The following is a 25,998-nucleotide window of genomic DNA, read 5'->3' as shown; positions in this document are numbered from 1 at the left end:
CGATTAATCGAAGTTCCTCTGTATTCCAGAAGAGATCTCACTGTTATCCTGTACAACCTCAACGTACTGTCCCAATTCCCATACTCAAAGAACTCAATAATGGCGGTGTACCAAATGCTTTTTTAACCATTCTGTCTATATGTGATAGGAGAAAGTGAGGACTACAGATGCTGGAGATCAGAGCTGAAAAATGTGTTACTGGAAAAGTGCAGCAGGTCAGGCAGCATCCAAGGAGCAGGAGAATCGACGTTTCGGGCGTAAGCCCTTCTTCAGGTCTATATGTGATGCAAACTTTAAAGAATTATGTACCTGCACCCCTTGGTCCCTCTGTTCTGCAATACTACCTAAGGCCCTACCGTTAATTGGATAAGCCGTACCCTTGTTTGTTGTACCAAAGTGCAAAAACTTGTATGTATTCAGATAGAACTCTGCCTGCCATTTTTCAGCCCATTGATCCATATGATCAAGATTCCTTTGTATTCTTAGTAAACCTTCCTTACTGTCTACTACACCACCAATTGTGGTGTCATCCACAAACTTCCAAATCATGCCTTCTATATTCTCATCCAAATCATTTATATAAATGACAAACAAAAGAGGACCCAGAACCGATCCCTGTGGAATACCGCTGGTCACAGGCCTCCATTCCGAAAAACAATCTTCCATATTAGTCTCTGTCTCCTGCCGTTAAGCTAATTATGTATCCAAATGGCAAATTCACCTAGAATCCCATGTGACCTAACGTTACCGATTAGTTAACCTTGCAGAACCTTATCAAGGACTTTACTGAAATCCAAATAAACAATGTCTACTGCTCTGCCATAATCAATCTTTTTGGTAACTTCTTCAAAAAACTCTGAGACATGATTTTCCACACACAAAACCATGATGATTATCCCTATCTAAATGTCCATATCTTTTATAATCACATCCAACAATTTACCCACAGAAGTCAGACTCAGTGCTCTATAGCTTCCCAGTTTCTCCCTGCAAACTTTCTTAAGCAAAGATACAACATTAGACACCTTACCCGTAGTTATAGATGGTGCAATTATTTCTGCAAGGAGTCTTATAATTTCCTCCTTTACTTCCTACAAAATGCTGGGACACATTAGATCAGGTCCCAGAGATTGTCCACCTTCACATTCTGTAAAACTTTCCGAAATTCCTCTTCTGTAATGTGAACCATTTTTAAACCATCAAAGTTTATTTTTCGGCATTCTCTAGACTCCATTTCTTTCTCCACTGTCAAAACTGATGCAAAATATTCATTCAGTATTTCTCCCATCTCCTGGGGTTCAACACAAAGACGACCTCCTTGATATTTAAGAGGCCCTGCCATCTCTCTAGTTACCCTCTTGCTGTTGATGCATTTGTAGAATCTCTTTGGATTATCCTTAACCTTATCTGCCAATGCTATCTTATGTCCCTTCTTTGCCTTCCTGATTTCTCTCGTAATAATGCCCCCACACTCTATATTGATTAAGAGATTCAATTGAACAAAGATATCTATATCCAAAATTAGGTTCTCTTTTATTCTTGACGAGAACCTCAATATCTTTATTTGTCACGTTCCTTAATCTTACCAGCCTTATCCTTCACTCTAATAGAAACAAAATGCCTCTGAACTCTCATCATCACACTCTTGAATACCTCACACATGTCAGACTTCCTTTATCTGCAAACGGTCTATTCCAACCAACCTTTGAAAGTTCTTGTCTCATAACCATTAGAATTTGCCCTAGTCCTATTAAAAGCTTTAACTTTTATGGAAGGCTTATTCTTTTCCATAACCATTTTGAAGCAAATAGAATTATGATTGCGGGACCCAAACTGTTCCTCCACTTTTACTCCAGTCACCTGCCCAGCCTTATTGCCAGAAAGAAGATCTAGTTTTGTTCCTTCTCTAGTAGGAGCATCCCACATAATGGTAAAGAAAATTTTCTTGAGAGGATCTGACAGATTCTTCACCATCTAAACCTTTAACTCTATGGTAGTCCCAGTCAATTCAAATCCACCGACTCCCATAGCAACCTGGACTACACCTCTTTTACTCACAATTCCTCTGCCATCAACGCATCTGCACCCAGGAGGACCAATTCTACCATAGAACATCCCAGATGGCCTCCTTCTTCAAGGACCAAAATTTCCCCTCCCATGTGGTCGACGATGCCCTCCAGCGCATCTCCTCCACCTCCACCCTTGAAGCCCACCCCTCCAATTGCAACAAGAACAGACCCCCCCGGCCCCCGGTCCTCACCTTCTACCCCACTGACCTCCGGATACAATGCACCAACCTCCACCATTTCCGCCACGGACAAACAGACCCCACCACCAGAGATATATTTCCTTCCCCACCCCATCTGCATTCTGCAGAGACCATCTGCTCCTTGACTCCCTTGTTAGGTCCACCACTCCACTCCCAGCACCTTCCCTTGCCACCACAAGAAGTGGAAAACCTGCCCCACACCTTCGCCCTCACCTCCATCCATGGCCCTAAATGATCCTTCCATATCTGACATACATTTACTTGTAATTTCACACACGTCATCTACTGTGACCATTGCTCTTGGTGTTGTCTCCTCTATATTGGGGAAACAGGACACCAACTTGCAGAATGTTTCAGAGAACATCTCTGGGACACATGCACTAAACAACCCCATTGCCCTGTGGCTGAACATTTTATTTCTCCTCCCACTCCACCAAGGACATGCAAGTCCTGGGCCTCCTCCACCACGAAACTCTAGCCACCTGACACTTAAAGAAAGAACACCTTATCTTCTACCTTGGGACCCTCCAACCACACGGCATCAATGTAGATTTCACCAGTCTCTTCATTTCCCTACCCCCACCTTACTCTCGATCCAACCTTCTAACTCGGCACAGCCCTCTTGAATTGTCCCACCCGTCCATCTTCCTTCCCACCTACCCGTTCCACCCTCCTTTCTGATCTATCAACACCGACCCCCATCTCCATTTACCTATCGGATTCCCAGCTAACTTCCCCCAGCCCAACCCCCCTCCTATTTATCTTTCAATCTCTTAGGCCACCCCCTTATTCTTGATGAAAAGCTTATGCTCGAAACATCAACTCTCCTGTTCCTTGGATGCTGCCTGACTGGCTGTGCATATCCAGCATCTGCAGTCTTCAATTTCTCCTAGTCCCAGCCAATGTTTGGAAAATTGAAATCCTCCATTATTACAACCTTATTATGCTCAGAGATATCTGAGAGCTCTCTACATATTTGTTTCTCAATTTCTCTCTTATTATTGGGGGAGCCTATGGTACAACCCCATCAAAATTATTTTTTCTTTCTTATTTGTAATTTTTACTCATATATCTTCCCTAGGTACTGCAGTAATGTATTCCTTAATCAAAAATACCACACCTCCTCTATTTATGCCTCCTTTTCTATCATTCCTATAGCATCTAAAATCTGTAACATTGAACTGCCAGTCTTCTCTATCTCTCAGCCAAGTTTCTGTGATAGCTATGATGTCTCAATCCCATGTTTTTAAACATATCCTGAATTCATCAGCCTTACCTGTAAGACCCCTTGCATTGAAATAAATGCAATTTAGTTTTTCAGTGTTACTACATATTCTAACTCATTATCATCTTTCTTTTCTAATTGACTTCCTCTCCTTACATTCAGAACTTACTCCATCAATCCATTTACACTGCACTTAGAATTCCTCCACTTGCTTTCTCTATTAGTATGAAGTCTCCCATTATATCATGAGCAAATCTCCTTGCTAAAAATTGGTCCCTTTCTACTATAGGTTAGACCCATCTTTGTACAGATACTTTCTATCCCAAAAGACCTTCCAGTTGTCCAAAAACCTGAATCCCTCAACAATACACCAGCTCGTCAGCCATTGATTTACCTCCTTTAACCTTTTGTTGCTTCCTTCATTTAAGTTTGACATTGGAAGTAAATAAGAAATTACTACTTTTAAGGTTTTATGTTTTAATCTTCTACCTATCCTCTTAAACTCACTCTGTACTGCTTTACTGTTTTCCCTAAAATGTCATTCCTATCAATGAGTACAATAATTTCTGGCTTCTCAGTCTGACCTTTAACAATATGCTTGACAAGTTTAGAAATGTCATCAATCCTAGCACCAAGAAAGCAACAAACCATCCTAAATTTATGCTCACTGCCACAGAATCAGCTGTTTATGCGCTGACAGAAGAGTCCCCTTTAACAATAATTCTATTAAATCTTGTCAAACACTGCCTAATAACTGACTGGCTCTTCCATTTTCCTTGGACAGACTATCCCCTTCAACAGTTCCAAAAACTGAATGTCTATTTGATATAGAAATAGCGGCCAGAGACTTTAGAACTACCTTTTTACCTTTCCTGACAGTTACTCATCTATCTGAATGATCCTGATGGGTAATAACTTTTCTAAATTAACCAGCCATCTTACTCTGTACCTTATATATGGCTTTAATAACAATATCTTTAGTCCACACAATCTGTCAAGTTACAGCATACTTTTATGGCAGTGGACATTCTGGAACCAGCTGTTATGGCCCAGAGGTTGGGCTGACACCAGTACACCATCAAAGCTTTACCTCCCATTTACCTCAAAGTTAAATTTATCTCAATTTCTGTCAAAGTGGCTTTGGGACTTTTCAGCATTTTACTTACTAGAATAGAGCAACTGAAACAGGCATGTTTTTTGCTATGGGTACTCCAACACTGACTGTGATTTGCTGGATAGTATCTGTTGTGATGGATTCTACCTTGAAAATCTGGCCAGAAAGGTCATGTGACAATAAATGGGCAAATTACAAGGATTCCAATGCAGAACAGAAGACTTCCAGCCTACATGTACATCATTGTGTGTTTAGATCGATCTGAATCTTCTACATCCTAGTGCAATCTCTGAGCTGTCTCTCTTTCTCTCTCATACACACGCACAACTTTTCCAGGTTTTTTTATTGCAGGAACAAGATGCTCCAGTCAGAATTTAGGTAAATTTTGCAATATTTCTCCATTAATGCGAAAGTAATGCTGGAACCTACTAGGTTTTTTGAAAACGGCATGAATGTACAGCTGTATGTGCTTTAATGTTATGACTCTGCTGAGTGTATTGTCTGACATAGAAAAAAAGTGCAAGGAGTTGCAAGTTACAGGTTCAATCCTTGCTCAGCCTTTTCTGTACAAATCCATAAGGAGACATCATCAACGAAAGGAAGCTCAAACAAAAATGCTCCCTTTTTGAAAGACAAAATGAACAAACTAGGGCGCATAGGACAGTAATTTAAAATTGAGATATGAAGGCACTTTTTTCTTCCAAAAGGTAGCAAATATCTGGAAGTCCCTACTGTAGAAAGCTGCGGAGACTAGATTATGGAAAGCATTTCACAATGAGGTATGTACATTTTGAAATATCAGGAAGTTGAAGGCTATGAGTTGCTGGCACAAAAGAAATGTTGAGGTCTGGGATAAACCAACAATGACCTTATTGAATGGCATGACAGGAATGAGGGGTCAAATGGCCGGTCTTTTTATTTATATTCTTTTGAACCTTGTTGACAGAACAGACATCTAGTTAGAGTGATCATTCTCATGATTAAGCTTGGACTCATGGTGGAAGTTAAAATCACCCACAACAACCCTGGTGTTTTAGCATCTCTCCATGATTGACCTATATATCTGTTCTTCTGTCTCTCACTGGATGTTCAAAGGTCTCTAGTACAATCCTATCATCATGACCGAATCTTTGTATTTCCTGAATTTACCCATACTGCTTTGTTGAATGAATTGTCCAATATGTCCTCTCTTCTTACAGTTGCGACAAACCCCCCCACCATTTTTACATCCCTCTCTATCATGACTGAAATATTAAAACCATGAAATGCTGAGCTGCCAATTTTGTCTTTCCTCAACCGAGAGTTGAATATAATTTTTCTATGTTGAAGATGTTGGACACAAAAATGGTACAGAAGTATCCTGAGTGGGGGATTTCAACGTCCATCATGAAGAGTGATTCCGCAGTAGCACTATTCATAGTGCCATTCAAGCCCAAAAAGACACTGCTGCTAGACTGAGTCGGTGTTGGGTTGAGGGGGAACCAACAAGGAAAAACATACGTATACTCATCCTTACCAATCTGCTTGTAGCAGATATACGTGTCCATTACAGTACTGCTAAGAGAGACCACGGAACAGTCCCTATTGAGACAATATCCTGCCTTCATATTGATAATACATTATATCTCATTGTGTGACAACATTACCATGCTCAAATGGGACAGATTAGGAGAAAGGTATACGGGAGATGTCAGAGGTAGGTTCTTTATGCAGAGAGTTGTGAATGCATGGAATGTGTTGCCAACGGTGGTGGTGGAAGCAAAATCATTAGGAACATTTAAGCGACTGCTGAGCATGCACATGGACAGCAGTGAATTGAGGGGTGCATAGATTAGATTAGATTAGATTACTTCGTGTGGAAACAGGCCCTTCGACCCAACAAGTCCACACCGAACCTCCGAAGAGCAACCCACTCAGACCCATTCCCCTATATTCACCTAACACTATGGGCAATTTAGCATGGCCAATTCACCTAACCTGCACATCTTTGGACTGTAGGAGGAAACCCACGCAGACACAGGGAGAATGTGCTAACTCCACACGGACAGATGCCTGAGGTGGGAATTGAACCCGGGTCTCTAGTGCTGTGAGGCAGCAGTGCTAACCACTGTGCCACCGTGCCCGGTTAGATTATTTTATTTTAGTTTAGGAATAATCCACAGCACAACATCGTGGGCCAAAGGCCCTGTTCTTCTCTTTAGGGAATTAAACTGTCATTACTTGGTCTGGCCTGTATGGAACTCCAGACCCGCAGCAATGTGATCATCACTTAACTGCCTCCTGGACAATAACATTGTCCTAGGTAGAAATGTCCACCTTTTGTGAATGAATATTAAGAAACAAATCTCACCCAATTTTGTGTCATCAGCAAATTTTGAAATGTTGCAAATGATCCTTCATCCAGGTAGATAATTTTTGTATATCATGAACACAAGCCCTGATCCTTGTGGTATTCCCCACTGGTCACTACCTGCAACTTGGAAAAAGATCCACTTATTCACACTCCCTGTTTTCTCTCTGTAAACTAATTCTTGATCCATGCTGATGTATTACCCACTATCCCATGTATTTTAAGTCTGCCCACTAACCTCTTAAGTGGGATGTTATCAAAAACCTGCTGAAAATCCAAAAAATGCCACATCCACTGGAGTCTCCCAGTGTTCTACCTTGCCAAAAAAATCCAGCAGTTTTGCAAAGCATAATTTGCCCTTCATAAACACATGCTGTTTTTGTCTAATCCTATGAAGGGGTTTTCAAATATTTCACTAAGAAACCAGAAATTGCTGGAAAAACTCAGCATGTCTGGTAACATATGTGGCGAAAAATCAGAATGAAGATCTCAGGACCAGTGTGCCTTTTTCAGAACTGATTGTAGCTAGAACGCATTTGGTGTATATATTAAACAAGGGTAGAGTGAAGGTGGAGGAATAAATGATAGGTGAAAGTGGAGCCTAGAGAGAGAAAAACAGTTGGGCAGACAAAAGGAATTAGTGAAGCTTAGTCTAGGAGAATGAGTTACTGCTATTTGGGAGCATTTCCAAACATTCTGTTATGACATCTTTAATAATGGACTCTTGTATTTTCTCCAACACTGATGTTTGGTGAACTAACATACAATTGACTATTTTTCTCCCCCTTTTTAAGTAGTGGGGTGACATTAGCTATCCTTCAAACTGTAGGAACTGCTCCAGAGTCTCTAGAATTTTGGAAGATGACCAAGATTGCATTCAATATTCCAAAGCCTCTTCCTTCAGTACTTTAGGATGCAGATCATGCTGATATTAATTTCCACAGTACTATTTTTCTATGAATACTGATTTATTTCAATCCCATATTCACACTTGATACTTAGTTCCCAAACACTTCTGTTATTTGTGCTTTCTTTTATGAAGACAGAATTCTTCAATTCTGTTGAATTCTTCTGCTATTCCTCAATTCCCCACTACAAATTCCCTGGATTCTGACCATAAGGGACCTATATTTGTCTTTACTAATCTTTTTTCTCTTCACATATTCAAAAAGATTTTACAGTCAGTTTCTATGTTGTTTACAATTTTACTCTCATATGCTATTTTCCCCTACTTGATCAATTTTTTTAGTTCTCACCTGTTGATTCCGAAATGCTCGCAATCTTCAGGTTTCCAGCTTTTGCTGGTAGCTTTACATGTCAACCTTTGAGATCTAAAGCTATGCCTATTTTCTTTTCTCAGCTATTGCTGATTCATTTCCATACTCTTATTTTTGCATCAGACAGAAATGAATAATTCTTGTAATGAATGCATGTCCTATAAATATGAAGCATTGCCTATTCACCAAAAGCCCCTTCTATAAGGTTCCCCACTCAAATTTTGCAATTCATGTCTTCTACCCTGATTGTTTTCTTTGTTTCGATTCAGGACCTTAGTTTCGAATTCAACTTCTTCACACTTCATCATAAGAGTTCTATCACATTATGACCACTCTTCTCCAAGAGAGCCCACAAAACAAGATTGTTTAATAATCCTTTTTCATCTCACAGTATCATGTCTACTGTTGATCTGAAAACAAACTATCATGTACACACTTCGGGAAATCCTGAAATGGTTTGATTTATTCAATCTATAGGTCATTCTGCTATAATGCGCGTTTCATTAACACAAATTTGCTGCAATATGATTGATGAATTGGGGGCACTGCTTCTGAAGTATGAACTTTTAATGTGATTATATCACCAACACTTTAAGCACTTTTTCTAAAACACAATTCTTCTATAACACATAGCTGCACACGAATGCAACCAGTGCGTTATAGAAGAACTACCTGCACATGTAAATTAAAGTCACCCATTACTACAGTAGGAAGCTTAGCGCATGTATCCCTGATTTCTTGTTTAATAACTTCTCTTAATTCTCCAGTATTGTTTTGGGCCTACAAACAAGCTCCAACAATTTCTTCTGCATCTTGATGTTTCTGATCTTCACTCCCACAGCCATGTCTTTGTAATTGCAATTGTACCCTAATTGTTTATACTGAGTTGCACTGCTAATTCACGTACCTTATTGTGAATGCTCTGTGTATTAAAACACAATTCAAGAAAGAGTGTAAGGAGGTATTGCTAACTCAAGCCTAATCAGTTTAATATCAGAGCTGGTTAAGTTGTTAGAAATAATAACCAGGAGTTAAATGTGACAGGTCACTATTAAATGCCCTCTCCTCCAAACTTGCCAATGGAGAGAGGGCACAAAATACTGTCTGCTAAGAGACCAGGTGGCAAAGCAGAGAGGACCTTGGGATATTTAAGAGAAAATAGAGAAAGTGAAGTCACATGGTGTTCAGGGTGTTCTAGCTAAGTGGATAAAGAACTGGTTGAGCAACAGAAGACAGAGAGTCATAGTTGAAGGGAGTTTCTTGAAATGGAGAAAGGTGACCAGTGGTGTTCCACAGCGATCAGTGCTGGGACCAATGTTGTTTGTGATATACATAAATGATCTGGAAGAGAGCACTGTTGGTATGATCAGCAAGATTGTAGATGACACGAGTAGCAGAAAGCATAAGGGACTGTCAAAGAATACAGCAGAATATAGATAGACTGGACAATTGGGCAGAGAAGTGGCAGACGGCGTTCAATCCAGGCACATGTGAGATGATGCATTTTGCCAAGTCTAATTCTACAGCAAATTATACAGTGAATGGAAGAGCCTCGAGAAAGGTTGATGAGCAGAGAGATCTGGGAGTTCAGGTCCATTGTACCCTGAAGGTTGCTGCACAGGTGGATAGAGTGGTCAAGAAGACATATGGTGAGCTTGCCTTCATTGGACAGGGTATTGAGTATAAGAGCTGGCAAGTCATGTTAAAATTGTACATGACATTGGTTCGGCCACATTAGAATACTGTGTACAGTTCTGGTTGCCACATTATCAAAATAATGTGGATGCTTTGGAGAGGATGCAGAGAAGGTTTGCGAGGATGTTGCCTGATATGGAAGGTGCTAGCTATGAAGAGAGGTTGAGTAGGTTAGGTTTGTTTTCATTAGAAAAAAGGAGATTGAGGTCTATAAAATCATGAAGGGTACAGACAGGGTAGATAGAGATAAGCTTTTTCCCAGGATGAAGTATTCAATAATGAGAGGTCACATTTTCAAGGTGAGAGGTGAAAAGTTTAAGAGGGATACACACGGCAAGTACTTTACACAGAGGATGGTGGGCAGCTGGAACATGTTGCCAGCAGAGGTGATAGAGGCAGGCACGGTAGATTCATTTAAGATGTGTCTGGATAGATGCATGAGTAGGTGGGGAGCAGAGGGATACAGATGCTTAGGAATTGGGTGACAGGTTTAGACAGTAGATTTGGATCAGCTCAGGCTTGGAGGCTGAAGGGTCTGTTCCTAGGCTGTAAATTTTCTTTGTTCTTTAAAATGTTTACATTGTGGTAGGAAGTCAATTAATACCCACTTAACAGTCTGATCCGAATGCCAGTGGTATGAAACCAGCAGCAAGCAGGCCTGTTGCCATGTCTGGCAAGTGAACCCATGCATGCTGTTTGTGGTCTCCTTTTGATGATGGAAGGAGATGAGGGCTTGTTAATTTAAAAACACTAGGTGTCTCACTAAGCAACTTGGCATCATTAAGGGAAGGAGGGGAAGTCTCCTCAGAACTGCACCACTACCGATGCTGACAACCTCCTGATTATTACCCCTCTGCCATTTCTCCCCTGTAATCCCTTCCTTCTGGCTGGGACCACTTGTAGGTGTTACCTGGGCAGCAACGACTACCTTCCTGGTGGAGCTGCTGAGTAAAAGAGCTGCCCAATTCTGATTGGTTGGCAGCTCAAAGCAGGCAGGACATCCTGCTCATGGGGTTTTGATCCCATAGAATATCCACTAAATGCTCTATTACCTGCTCATATTTTGGCAACCTTTCCCCAAAAATGTGATGTCTGGGAACCCCTGTCACCTCATTCAATCTCTGCCAACATATCTTCCCAAATTGAGGATTATGAAGTCACAAGTTCTGCACACTCTTTATATTCATCAACTGGGACTTGGCTACAGTGTTCCTCTGCCCCCACTCTTCACCAAATATGTTTTTTCAAAGAACAGACAAGAACCTAAAACATGACAGATGTCTAACCCGACCCTTCCACCACTCTTGCCACCAGTTCCTATGAAACACAAAGTGGATGGAAGCCAGAATCAATCGCCCACTTTGACAAAGGGTCAGTTAGACTCGAAACATCAGCTCTTTTCTCTCCTTACAGATGCTGCCAGACCTGCTGAGATTTTCCAGCATTTTCTCTTTTGGTTTCAATCGCCCACTTGTCAATTTTCAAATAAATAATTTATTTGATTTATTCTACAAACAGGTTGGGCAAGTGGTTGTCTTCAAACTGAGATAGGGGTCATTTAGCCTCCCAAAATATGCTGTTGTTGTGGCCATGACTATCTGCAATGAATCAGGTTTCCTGGAGCTCCATGTCCTGTAAAAGACTGATAGCAGACCACTTCGAGGAGAATGGCAATATTTAGATTGGTTGGAGTTGCACAGTTAGTTTCTCATTTTGCCCTTGCCAAACCAATGTGTATTATAATTCAGCTGAAACAATGTGATGTGGGATAGGTAACTATATAAACATGATGAAATGTGACCAAGAAGCAGGGTAGAGAATCTAGTGACCAGTAATAATCTGCAGTCAGGATACATTGCACGCTGATACATTCTTTCCAACACACTGTGGATACTAGAAGATATAAAGCAAAGGGTATAGTCCGACAGGTTTATTTCAAAGTTCAAACTTTTGTAGCACTGCTCCTTTGTCAGGTAGCTAGTGGGACAGGATCATAGGACACAGAATTTATAGTAAAAGATCAATGTGTCATGCAACTGATGCGATGTACTGAACAAACCTAAATTGCAGGTTGTCTTTAGAATGGGTTGCAGGTTTCGAATGATTAATATGTAAATCCCAGAACTTCATTCCAGTCACATTCCTGACGTAACTTAAGGTTTTATTAAAAAAAAGTTGACATCTCAGCTCAGACAATGCACTAAAGGTTGTGAGGTTAGAGTCCATCTGTATTCCAACCTTGAGTCAGACTGGTGCTGTTTCCAAAGTAAGGATTTATAAAATGTCACATGGACTGACTGCCTGCAAATACAAAGCTGCAAATGCAAATTCACTCCATAGACTTATATGCGTGTGTGTAGTCTCACACACTCACACACAAGCACACCTACATACACACTCTTACACATGATCACACTCACGCAGACTCTCATACACACACCCTCTAACAGGCATATATTCTGTCACACTCATACACACACTCTATCAAGCACACACGCATGCACACACATACAAGTCATGGAGTCACAGAGATGTACACCAAGAGATGTACAGCATGGAAACAGACCCTTTGTTCCAACTCATCCATACTGACCAGATATCCTAAACTAATCTAATCCCATTTGCCAGCACTTGGCCCATATCCCTCTAAACCCCTCCTGTTCATATATCCATCCAGATATCTCCTAAATGCTGTAATTATACTTGCCTCCACTGCTCCTCTGGCAGCTCATTCCATACACACACCATCCACTGTGTGAAAAAGTTGCCCCTTTCTTCTCTCACACTAAACCTATGGCCTCTAGTTCTGGACTCCCCCACCCCAGGCAAAAGACCTTGTCTATTTACCCTATCCATGCCCCTCATGATTTTGTAAACCTTCATAAAGTCACCCCTCAGCTTTTGACGCTCCAGGAAAACAACCCCAGCTATTCAACCTCTCCCGAAAATTCAAATCCTCCAACCCTGACAACATCCTTGTAAGTCTTTTCTGAACCCTTTCAAGTTTCACAACATACTCCGATAGGATCTATGAAGTGAATTGCATTTGCAGATTTGTATTAGAGATATATTCTATTTTGTTCAAAAAACACACAATCTATAAGTAGTCAGTCCATGTTACATTTTATAAATTCATACCTTGAACATAGAATCAGTCTGTCTCAAGGTTGGAATACAGAGAGACCTTTGATGCATTGTCTGAGCTGAGAAGTCAACTTTGTTTTATAAAACCTTAAGTCATCTCGGGAATATGACTGGAAAGAAGTCTTGGGATTTGCATATTAATGAACTGAAACCTGCAATGCATTCCCAACTGATTAAAGACGTAACAGCAATCTAGGTTTGTTCAATATATTGCATCACTTGTATGACACATTGATCTTTTACTATAAATTCTCTTTCCTATGATCCTGCCCCACTAGCTACCTGATGAAGGAGCAGTGATCTGAAAGCTTGTATTTTGAAATAAACCTTAACCTGGTGTTGGACCTTAACCTGGTGTAGTGTGATTTTTAACATAATTTTGACTGTCAGTTGCAGAACACTCCTTGTTTCAGTTCGATTCCTGCCAGGTTGCGGTGCCTTATTAATGTACTGCTGGTGTTCAAAATCATAAGGAGTCTTGAGAGAGTATATAGAGAAATCGGAACCATGAATGGAAGGATGGAGAGCCAGAAGATAATGATTGAAAGCAATTGGCAAATAATGACAATACAAGGAGGAACCTTCTTTATGTAGTTCGTGGTTTAGAAGTGAAAATAAGTGCCTAGAATTATGGTGGAGGAAGATTCAATCAGGGCTTTCAAGACAGTTTGATCAGAAACCAAAATAAAAAGGGAAATTGGGGAAAGGGCAGGGGAATTAGATCAACTGGGTTATGCTTGTGTGACATGGTGGTATTCTATGCTGGAAATAGTCTGTCATTTTATACTATTAGAAGAAAAATCAGAGGATGCCTGAATAGAAATAAAAACACATGACCATATGGACTGATTTTTTCAGAGCGTCCTTGAATCAAATTTACTGGTTTTAGAAAATGATAGAATTATGATAGAGCGACTGGGCTTGTATACCCTTGAGTTTAGAAGGCTGAGAGGGGATCTGATTGAGACGTATAAGATTATTAAAGGATTGGACACTCTGGAGGCAGGAAGCATGTTTCCGCTGATGGGTGAGTCCCGAACCAGAGAACACAGTTTAAAAATAAGGGGTAGGCCATTTTTTTGATTACTTAGATTAGATTACTTTATAGTGTGGAAACAGGCCCTTCGGCCCAACAAGTCCACACCGACCCGCCGAAGTGCAACCCACCCATACCCTTACATTTACCCCTTACCTAACACTACGGACAATTTAACATGGCCAATTCACCTGACCTGCACATCTTTGGACTGTGGGAGGAAACCGGAGCACCCGGAGGAAACCCACGCAGACACGGGGAGAACGTGCAAACTCCACACAGTCAGTCGCCTGAGGCGGGAATTGAACCCGGGTCTCTGGCGCTGCGAGGCAGCAGTGCTAACCACTGTGCCACCGTGCCGCCCACAACAGAGTTGAGGAGAAACATCTTCACCCAGAGAGTGGTGGTTGTGTGGAATGCTCTGCCCCAGAAGGCTGTGGAGGCCAAGTCTCTGGATACTTTCAAGAAAGAGTTGGATAGAGCTCTTAAGGATAGTGGAATCAAGGATTATGGGGATAAGGCAGGAACAGGATACTGATTGAAGATGATCAGCCATGATCATAATGAATGGTGGTGCTGGCTCGAAGGGCAGAATGGCCTACTCCTGCACCTATTATCTATTGTCTATTGGATCAGCACAGCATAGAAAGAGGCCATTCAACCTTTCCCGATGATACTGACTCCTTTGGAGTTATTCCCAATTGCCCATTCTTTTTCAATAATTTGCCTCCTTCTAGATATGTATTTTATCTAATTTTATTTTGTAGTAGATTATTGAATCTATATTCACCAGCTTATAAATCAGTGCTTCCCAAACCCAAGCACTGCAGTACTGAGCACTGGTCATTTTATTTAAGGAAAGTTTTATTTAAGTAGATGAACAAAATGTTTACTCGATTAATACCTTATACTTTGACGAAAGTGGACAGGTTGAGATTGTAGACACTTATGTTTACAAGAGTTAGAAGTGACTGAATTGAAAAATATAAGATCCTGAGAGATGTTGACAGTGTGAGTGGGAAGAGGATGTGGAGAGTCTAGAACTTGGGGTCACTATTTGAAATTCAGGGGGTTGTCCATTTAAAACAGAGATGAGATAAATTTTCTTTTTCTCAGAAGATTGAGAGTCTTTGGCAATCTCTTCCTGAAAGGGTAATGGATGTAGAGTCTGATTATTTTTAAGGCAGAGGTGGATACATTCTTCGTAAGCAAAGGGATGAAAGGTTAATGGGGGTGGTCAGGAATTTGAATTTAAGGCTACAATCAGATTAGTTAGAATCTTATTGAATGGTGAAACAGGCTCGAGGAAATGAATGGTCTACCTCTGCTCCTTGTTTATGTGTTCCTTTGTAAATTCTAAATGCATCAAACACAATTCAGGCTTGTGTTATTTCTCATTCTTCTGTCTTACACCTGTCCATCTGATAATCAACCTCTGTCTCTAATTCCTTAACATCTTTATAATATCTCTGAAACCGCCTTTATGAAATTTTCAAGACAAAAGGAAGATATTGCACATGATGGAAATCTGAAATAAGAACAAAACTGTGAAAAACCTTAGAAGCTCAGGCAGTATCTGTGAAGAGAAACAGAGTTAATGTCTAAGATTGTCAACGTTTCATTTGAACTGAGGAAGAACAGAAATATTAGCATTTTAAGGACAATGAAAGGGGGAGGAGAACAAACGAGATGGTCATAATAGGGTTAATACCAAAGGAAATTAGCTGTGGGCCCTGTGAGGTTGGCTGACTAATTGACACCCAGGGCACATGGAGAGGGCATAGTGGGAGCACAAACACAGGCCTCCTGAGAAAGGGGCAGCAGCTTTTATACACCAAAAAATAATTGCTATGTCACTCTGGTGTGGTTCTTCAGTGATCCCAGTGCTCCACCAGAGCTCAGGTTGCTGGAATGCTGAGTGCAAGTATCCACAGCTATAACGGCTGCAAATAGAGCCAGCAGCAGTCCACGATTGCACATCTGCAATATAATCTTGCAGCAATCTAAGACTGTTCTGCCCCAATCCAATCTTGAAGCTCTGCAATCCAATCTGCAGCAGTCCAAGATGGCATATCTGCAATCCATCCTGCAGCAGTCTCAGCCTGCAAAACTCCGATTCAATCCTGTAGCAATCTAAGCCTGCACAGCTGCAGTCCAGGTTGCATGGCTGCAAATTTAGATTGCATGGTTACATTTCCAGCCCAACTAGATATAGCCCCAGTCTGCATTTCTGCACTGCAAGTCTGGCATGGATACAAAACAAGATAGTACGAAGCCACACCAGACTTAGGCTGCCGATATGCTGGCAGGGCTGCAAACCGAAACTGAAATAATTCCACATAGGCTGGTATCCTATCACCAAATCACCTTATATTTATATTAGCACTTGACACTGACTTAGCTTACTCAGAATCAGCTCTCACAGTAAACAGGATGTCTGATACTCCAGCTTTTATCCATCAGCCAAGGCACCCTGATTGGTTCAGGATAACAGTCCCAATCAGGGAACTCATATTCTCGTGGAAGAATTTAATTCTTTTCTTCAGGCAGCAAAGGTGTTGAGATGGTGATATCTGCCGTGTCCATTTCAAATTCAGAGGTATCTTTAATGCTTGATGGAGAAGTGACTCTAAGGGTTCCGGAACAGTTAGAAAGGCTGTTGAGGAGCCAGGCACATTTTGCTCCTGTACTGTTTGCAAGTTTGCAGCTTTCATATGGTCCACATTCTTTTGCAGGGCCATTGATCTACCCAAAATTTGTACATATGACCTTGGGTCAACCATGCCTCTTATCCATACAGGGCTGTTTCTGTGGTTCACCAAACTTCATACCTTGAAGTAAACTGTCTCTCTTATTTAACAAAGTCTTGTGTCTAGAACTGACATTCCTGATGTTATTTCACCTTCTCTTCCTGGTCTGGGAAGATCAGATTTAACCTGGTGTTGGGTCTTCTCCCCAGTGGCAACTCTGCTGGAGCTATTCCTGTATTTGCATGAGGGGTGGTTCTATAATCAAATAGAGCCGGGATAGTTTGGGATCTAATGAAGCTGCAAACTGTCGTTTTAAGCCTGCCTTCAAAGTTTGGACTGCTGTTTCTGCCAGACCATTGAATGATGGATGATAATGCAGGTATCCTCATTCAAAACCTGTACGATTTGATGTTGAAAGACTGTCAGGGAGGCCAAATAGGAAATGAGGGTGCATTGAATTGCCTCCTGCTGGCTTATACACCAGTGCTGATACCGCTACTGGAAGAGTCCGTAATGTCTTAAATGTTCTGAATACACTTCCAGTCACAGCTGAAAGTATCAGACTTTGGATGCCAAAGGAAATATTCAAATTTGACTTTCAGAAATATTCAAATTCCCAACTGGTAAACACAGATCTGTTATCTGTGTCTAACATTTCTGGAGGATTGTGTATTACAAAAGATGCATGCAGTTTTTCAATTGTCATCACTCTATGCACGTCCAACTACTTTCAGTGGGCGTCAATGACTAAGAACATTGAGCCCATGAAGTACTTGCTTAGTCGATGTTTCCCTGGCCAATCCCACAAATGTAGGAAGCACTGGGCACTGCTCCACCCACACAGCTGCATCAACATCCAATCATGGCCCCCAGACATAACCTCTCGCCAACATCTTCATTTTGGAGATGCCTGGTTAACCCTGGTGGAGTTCAGCCAGTTTCTGGCAGCGACTTTTGTTTGGAACAATCACTCTTGCTCCCAATAATGTTATGCTGTCCTGAAATGTAATCTGGTCTGTCCAGGTCCAAAAAGGTTTTAGTTCTTGTTTTGAAGGCCTTTTGGTTTCCGTCATCACTACCAGCTGTTTTAGTTTTGCCAGGAGTAGATCCTTTGGCATCCAAAGTCTGATACTCTCAGCTGTGACTGGAAGTGTATTCAGAACATTTAAGACATTACGGACTCTTCCAGTAGCGGTATCAGCACTGGTGTATAAGCCAGCAGGAGGCAATTCAATGCACCCTCATTTCCTATTTGGCCTCCCTGACAGTCTTTCAACATCAAATCGTACAGGTTTTGAATTAAAGCCCACTGCTGAATTTGGCCTGAAGCTATAGATGGCACTGCATTCGCATTTGTAGTCTGTTATTATTTCAAATATATGTCCTTAAAGGTATTGGTGGAACTCCCTGACTCCAAATATGAGTGCAAAATCTTCCTTCTCTATCTGGGTGTATTAGCACTTTGAATTAGCCAAAGTTAGGGATGCAGGCATTATTAGGCATTCCTCTCCATTTGGTCACCTATAAGCTAATATTATCTCAGTAACATACAGGGAGGTAATGAGCTGAAAATGTGTTGCTGGAAAAGCGCAGCAGGTCAGGCAGCATCCAGGGAACAGGAGAATCGATTCTCCTGTTCCCTGGATGCTGCCTGATCTGCTGCGCTTTTCCAGCAGCACATTTTCAGCTCTGATCTCCAGCATCTGCAGACCTCACTTTCTCCTACAGGGAGGTAATGCCAGGTCGACATGTTAATGCAATATCTTGCTTGGGATCCTAATTTGACAACACCTTGACAGTTGTTTCTTCACTTTCCGAAAGCTATGGCTAGGCTACGTGACCAATTCTAATACGCTTTTTAAGACTTGATGCAAAGGTGCCAGGTTATTTATGAACTTTCCATAAAAAATCACCATCCTAGGGAAGACCAGTGCAGACGTGAGAGGCAGGACTCCCTTGATCACCATCACTTTATTTTCTGATGGGTACAAGCTGGTCTTATCAGCTCTGTAGCCCAGGTGGGTCACTTGGGGTGCTTAGCATACACATTTTTCCATTTCCTGGCATATGTCCACCTGGCAGAAATATCTACAAGCTATGTCCAAGTCCTCTAAGTGCGTCTTATTGGTCTTCCCAGTTATTAGCATGTTACCTAGACAAACGGTGACCTTGGGTAGACATGTAAAATGTTCTCCATTGTCTGCTGAAAAATTGCAAAGGCTGACAATACCCCAGATGGCAGTCTCATTTAACGCTTATGGGTATTAATTGTACCTCATGTCCAGCTTCATGATGGACAGATGTTCTGCCAGTTTTGTATACAGGTAGTTCTCATTTTATGCACTTTTATTAAGTGCAATTTGTCTGTAATACGATTTGTGAATTGCTGACCTTTTTTATAAATGAACTTGAGTTCACTGTTACAAGATTCTCATCCCCGCACTAGGTGTTGTTATGCGTGAAGGACTGGACTCTGCGTCAGTATCACATGATCACTGCACTCATGTATTTTCTCGTAAAGAGCTTCATGAAAGGTATTGTGAAATGTTTGTGCCAATGGACTTGGAAAAGCATCATGAAAATGTCTCTACAGCCTGAGGACAAGAAGCTGGGAGCAATCTGTTATTTAAAACTTAAAGAGTTGAGATAGAGCGAAATTTCACTGAAATTTACTAACAATAAAAGGACAATGTTGAGGAGCAGTTTGAAATTTGGCTTTATTGTGTGTACTAAGAACTTTTTTGCTCCCTTTTTGTTTAATAAATATGTTTAAATGTTGAAGACTATCTGCAGATGAATGCAAATCTGTTTAAGTGGCTGATTAATATGGTAACCAACTGCAAAACAAATACCAATACAAGGGCTTGGAAATGGTCAGTCAGCTGCTCAGAGTGGTCAGAGTCAAAAAACTCTGCACATAGTAGGTGAGGGAGACAAAGGTGGCACACTATTACTTTTGGTGCATGTGTGGAAATGTCCTGGGGGGGGTGAGTAGGCTGCGCAGAAGAGATTCAGAGTTTAGTCAGGATGAGATGTTACCGAGGATGAGACTGAGTGGGGAAAATGTTGCAGGAAACAGTGGGTAAAGTAGCAAAGATAGAGTGAGTGTGAGGTATCAGCAAGAAGAGGTGGCACTTTCAGAGTGGAGAAGGTCATTAATCTTCTTCCTACATTCTGTGCATTCCTTCATATGGTTGAGACTGTACTAGCCTGGATGGTAACCCTGGTTCAGATTGGTGTGGTTCCAGTAGAATGGCATACTCTGTTGGCTTGGAAGAAAATGACACCCTGTCTTTGCACTTCCCCATCCCCATCAGCAGCATCTCCATGTACTTGCCCACAAAAGGAGGCACCAATTTTCCACTGTCTGCCATGTTCAGGGCCAACGTCAGGACCATGCAGGGCACTTCTGGACTGACAGCTCTTGTCTGGGTGCACAATATCCTTTTAAAGACAATGATGCACCACAGATGTTGGTCAATCCTGGGATATCCAGGAAGGGATGAGTTGTTTTGGAACTGGCACTTGGTAGAATGGTGTTAGAATGTTTTAGAGCAGCACCAAAAGGTGGGGTAGTAATAAATCAGGTGGGTTTTGTTAAATAAGGGGATAGATGTCCCCAAGGATCATGATGTGAAATCTTCCAAAAACCTTCACAAAACTGACACTTAGCAAAATAAATTAAGATTCTGGATTAGTGGTGCTGGAAGAGCACAGTAGTTCAGGCAGCGTCCGAGGAGCAGTAAAATCGATGTTTCGGGCAAAAGCCCTTCATCAGGAATACAGGCAGAGAGCCTGAAGGGTGGAGAGATAAGTGAGAGGAGGGTGGGGATGGGGAGAAAGTAGCATACAGTACAATAGGTGAGTGGGGGAGGGGATGAAGGTGATAGGTCAGTGGGGGGGGGGGGGGGGGGGAGGGTGGAGTGGATAGGTGGAAAAGAAGATAGGTAGGACAAGTCATGGGGACAGTGCTGAGCTGGGGGAAGGGGAAATGAGGAAACTATTGAAGTCCACATTGATGCCCTGGGGTTGAAGTGTTCCGAGGCGGAAGATGAGGCGTTCTTCCTACAGGCATCTGATGGTGAGGGAGCGGCGGTGAAGGAGGCCCAGGACCTTCATGTCCTCGGCAGAGTGGGAGGGAGAGCTGAAATGTTGGGCCACAGGGCAGTGTGGTTGATTGGTGCGGGTGTCCCGGAGATGTTCCCTAAAGCGCTCCGCTAGGAGGCATCCAGTCTCCCTAATGTAGAGGAGATTGCATCGGGAGCAACGGATACAATAAATGATATTGGTGGATGTGCAGGTAAAACCTTGATGGATGTGGAAGGCTCCTTTAGGGCCTTGGATGAAGGTGAGGGAGGAGGTGTGGGTGCAGGTTTTGCAATTCCTGTGGTGGCAGGGGAAGGTGCCAGGATGGGAGGGTGGGTTGAAGGGGGGCATGGACCTGACCAGGTAGTCACGGAAGGAACGGTCTTTGCGGAAGGTGGAAAGGGGTGGGGAGGGAAATAATTCCCTGGTGGTGGGGTCTGTTTGGAGGTGGCGGAAATGTTGGCGGATGATTTGGTTTATGCGAAGGTTGGTAGGGTAGAAGGTGAGCACCAGGGGCATTCTATAGGTAGGGTGGAAGGAGAACACTGGGGTGTCCATGTCCCCCTTCAACCCACCCTCCCATCCTGGCACCTTCCCCCGCCACCGCAGGAATTACATAACCTGCGCCCACACCTCCTCCCTCACCACCATCCATGGCCCTAAAGGAGCCTTCCACATCCATCAGCACTGTCCCCATGACTTGTCCCACCTGCCTATCTTCTTTTCCACTTATCCACTCCACCCCCCCGACCTATCGCCTTCATCCCCTCCCCCACTCACCTATTGTACTCTATGCTACTTTCTCCCCACCCCCACCCTCCTCTCACTTATCTCTCCACCCTTCAGGTGGAGGAAAGGGGTTCCCCTGTGGCCACCCGAGAATCAGGTTCCGTCTCAAAGAGCTCCCCAAGCACAATGGACGGGTCATAGAAGCACTCAGGGCTGTCCTGGAAGGGGAGGGGAGGGGCAGAGAAAGGAGCAGGAGCAACAGGTACAGGAGCCCCAGCACCCCACCCAACAGCAACTCAGAGATATGACGAGAGCCTACTCAACACGTGTACCTATGCCCACTGGAATATGATCTCTGGAAGAGGCCATGTGACAAGACGACAGTAAGTGGGGTAGAGAGCAGCAATTTCCTGGATACAGGGGCTCCTGGCACTTTAGCATAATCAGAAAATCCCACCAACTCACCCCTGTCCAATGGGATCCTGTACAGCTTTGTCAGATTCACAGGTAACGCGCAGGTCAGCTCCTTCTCCATCCCATTAGCTATTCATCTGGGGAAACTACATACTAAGTGATGTGTGTCTTAATGATATAAGAGCAGGAGGGAATGGGGATCCTAGGGGCGGATTTTGTCATAACCCACAAGATCCTAGTGGACCACAGGAGTGGTGTGCATGGGAACTGAGGAGAAGGTAGTGGTGATCCCAGAAAAAGAGGAAAAGGGGGCCATGTGGTGTACAAAACCAGAAGAGGATTACGATCTGAATCATTTGTAACCAATACCCCATTTGCTAACAATACCCCAGAAGAATACCAGGCTAATATGCGGGATAACCTTAGGGCTATCGCTACATATAAGCATGACTGTGGGATGGTGAAGGGAGTAGAAGTCAGAGTAGAGGGGGACTCCATGACCCGACTGCAGAAGCAACATCCCAAGGGGTATAGGCCATCTTGGAAATGGCCTTAAGGGCTTTGGTTAGACATGGGGGTGTTAAGGCCCATAGTCACCCACATGAACCTTTTGCTTTGGCCGGTCAAATAGCCAGACAATTTCTGGAGAGCCAAGGTGGACTACAGGGTGCTGAACAAGAACATCCCTGCATGTGTACACACAGTCACCGCTGCAGCCGACCTCATCAGTAGCATCCTGGCCTCAGCACGCTTTTTATGGTTCTGGGTGTTTCTAATGGGTTCTGGTCTATCCCTGAGAAATGAGAGGACAAATACAGTTCACTTTTACATTTAAGGGGCAGAAATACAGCTGGACATGTCTCCCCCAGGGTTTCCATTACAGTCCTAGCATTTTTCACTAGTGTATGGCGAATTGTCTAAAGGGATTAAGCCAGCCCTAGCAGATAGTACAAAATGAAGATGATCTGCTGCTCTTCACTGACACCCAGGAAGTCCTGGCTGAGCTGCTGGAGTTGTCGAGATGGGAAGAGTTTAAATTAAACCCAAAAGAGGTTCAGGTGGACCAACAGGTCAAATTCCTAGGACTGACAGTGCAGGTAGGGGAGAGGGCGATAGACAAAACTAGATGGACGGCAATTCAAGAACTGCCCAATCCAACCAATCAAACACGGGTAAGATCCTTCCTGGGGTTCAGTGGGTATTGTAGGGACTTCTTACAGTACTAGGCAGCAGCAGCAGCCCCCCTGCTCCGGCTCCTCCACAAGGGGATGGGCTGGGAGAGGGACGGAAGAGGAATAAGAGCTACAAGTCAGTGTTTTGCCAGCACTGGGGCTATTGAAGAGGGGACGCATTTCGTCCTAGAGATAGCCGCAAGCAGGGATGGCCTGAGTGCAGTGCTGCTATAGAAGCAGCATGACCAGCTTAGACCGGTAGCTTACTTTTCTCGGGCACTCACAATGGTGGGGAAACATCTGCTAGCTACCTACTGGGCAGTAAAAAGAGCAAAGGTTTTTACTAGGACATCCCTGATATTCCTCCTCACCCCACATTCCGCCACCCAAATGTTGATTGATGGGAAAATCAAGGATGGGTCAGTGAGCAATGCATGCATTGTTTGCTGGGCCCTGCTACTGTCCCTAATGGAATTGAGAGTGAAGGGTCTGTGCGAGCCTAAGCTCGCAGCTATCATGGTTTACACTGAGGTACCTCACCATTCAATCAATGGGGTGTGGGACGTGGACGCAGGGTTTAAGGCGGGAGTTCATCCTACAGGCTGCGAAATCTATGGCTCCAGCACAGTAACAGCTGGGGTGTGGGATCTATGACTATAAGGATCATCCTGCTATTAAACTCCATAGTGCTATGAGCACCCAGCATGCTGAGCTGGCGGCGGTAGCCTATGTGGTTATCTACTCATCAGAATCCTCCACTCCTTACACCATCGGCTCTGTTACGTGCAACACGTGCATGGAATATCTGGCCATCTGGTCCCGCCAAATGTACACCTCGGCAGACAGCAAGCCCATCGTGATTAAACCCTTGCTAGAAAAGACTGTGACAGCGCTGGGGATGGGAATGGATATATACATCCTGAAGGTTAAGGTGCAGTCCAGGACTGAACCCCAGGCTAAGAGCAACCAGCAGGCCAACGTTCTAACAAAGTAGGATGCCAGGACAGGGATCTTCTGAAATCCACATTTCAGGGTCAGCTAGGGATAGTGGCAAGAATACTGGAAGCATTGTTCTAGCCCTGACCCCAGATCTGAAAACAGTCCAGACACAGGACCTCGCCCCAAAGGAAATTCTGGATACCTTGGCTAGGGAGAAAGGACAGAAGGTCCGTACAGTGCATTCAACATAAATGAGGGTATAGTTTTTAAGGAGGATCAATGGGGGTGGTTCCGCAGCAGTACAGGAGTGAGTAACTCCACCAGGCCCATGAGGGTCCAGGGGCAGGGCACCCTGGGCCGGAAACCACCTGGTGGAGGTTGGAGCAGACAGGGTGGTGGCCAAGGTTAAGGGAGGATGTCTGCAACTTTTGCACAGCCTGTCTGGTGCATGTGGCAACTAATTGCAACCTCCAGAGAACAAGGCAGTACTAGGGCACATTACAGGGTTAGAGGGATCCTGGAAATCCATCCAGACAGATTACAAGGGCCCGCTACCACTGAACTGGAAGGATACAAGTACTATCTAGTCCTGATGGATGTATTCTGTAACTGGATGGAAGTCATCCCTTGCTGAACGGTCAACGTAAAGGGGACGGCTAGAATTTTAGTTAGAGAAGTGTTCTCCCGGTCAGGGCTTCCACAATACATGGAATCAGACCAGGGCAGTCATTTTACGGGGCAGGTAATGCAGGTCACCCTTAACGTTCTGGGAATAGAGGGAAGTGGCATGTGGCCCACAATCAGCAGTCTTCAGGGATGGTTGAGGATGAATTGAATGATAAAGGCAAGGCTGCAGAAGGAGGGGGGGTATTCACCAAAGAAATGGACAGAGGCCCTGACTCTCATCATAATGGAGATTCGAGACAGCCCAAGTAAGGTACATGTCCGCGAGCTCATGGCAGCAGGGATTATGTACACCCCCTCCCACATTCTAGCCCTGGTGGTCAGGGAAATCAACTGGGACCAATCTGTAAAAGATCTGTACGATCATCTAAAACAGATTGACTGGCAGGCGGCTTCCAAAGGGGCAAGCAAACTGGGGTAACCAGTTGCTGTTTGAACTCTGCAGGCTGCAGGAGTGGGAAGTGGGGGAACGAGGTCATTGTTCAGAATTATGCCTGGGTGGGAGTGTTTGACCTGCTGTACAAAGGCCCATATAGTATAATGGACATAGGAAGTCCAATGGTGTATGCGGTAGAGCTATCCTGTGGATTAAATGGTTTCATATCAACCAATGCTAGTTGGTCAGGCCCAGGAAGACCACCACACCGTGACAACCATGGAGAAAGGCAGGCCGCGATGACAGTCCCGGGGCTAGGCTCGGGTGAGCTGTCTCACAGGGCCAGTTAACCTGTCATACTACGGGATTTAGATCAATCCACAGTTGGAAAGAGGGAACACTACAAACTCCTAAACCTAGGTGCCCTGGTCCCCAGTATACTGGCCAACCCAAGGCCGCAGGGTCGGGATGGTCAGATTCTAGCGTGGCTACCCGCAAACAGGTGGCATTGCACAATTTGAGTTATCTCCAGTACGAGGGAATACGTTCCAAGACTTACTGTGGAAGCCCAAAACCAGCAATAGTAGCAAACCCATTCATTTAAATGGGAAATTTACCTCCCGGGCAGTCCCCAGTCCCTCGTCTAGAATGTTCCATGTAATATGTTCAGGCTGCAGTAAACCGTGGTACCTGAAACCGTGGAAACCAACTCTGTGGATATGGCGGTCGCCCTGTATA

General features: G+C 43.5%; 1 protein-coding gene across 5 annotated transcripts in view; it reads right to left on the bottom strand.

The window, feature by feature from the left end:
• The window catches only part of oxr1a (oxidation resistance 1a), a 583,533-nt gene that overhangs the window by 259,975 nt on the left and 297,560 nt on the right, over positions 1-25,998 (bottom strand). The window lies entirely within an intron of this gene.

The sequence above is a fragment of the Chiloscyllium plagiosum genome, unplaced genomic scaffold (genome assembly GCF_037043375.1).
Source record: "Chiloscyllium plagiosum isolate Xiang-an unplaced genomic scaffold, Cpla_swu_hap1 HiC_scaffold_4, whole genome shotgun sequence".
Classification (NCBI taxonomy): Eukaryota; Metazoa; Chordata; class Chondrichthyes; order Orectolobiformes; family Hemiscylliidae; genus Chiloscyllium; species Chiloscyllium plagiosum.
This window is presented reverse-complemented; position numbering and strand designations above follow the sequence as displayed.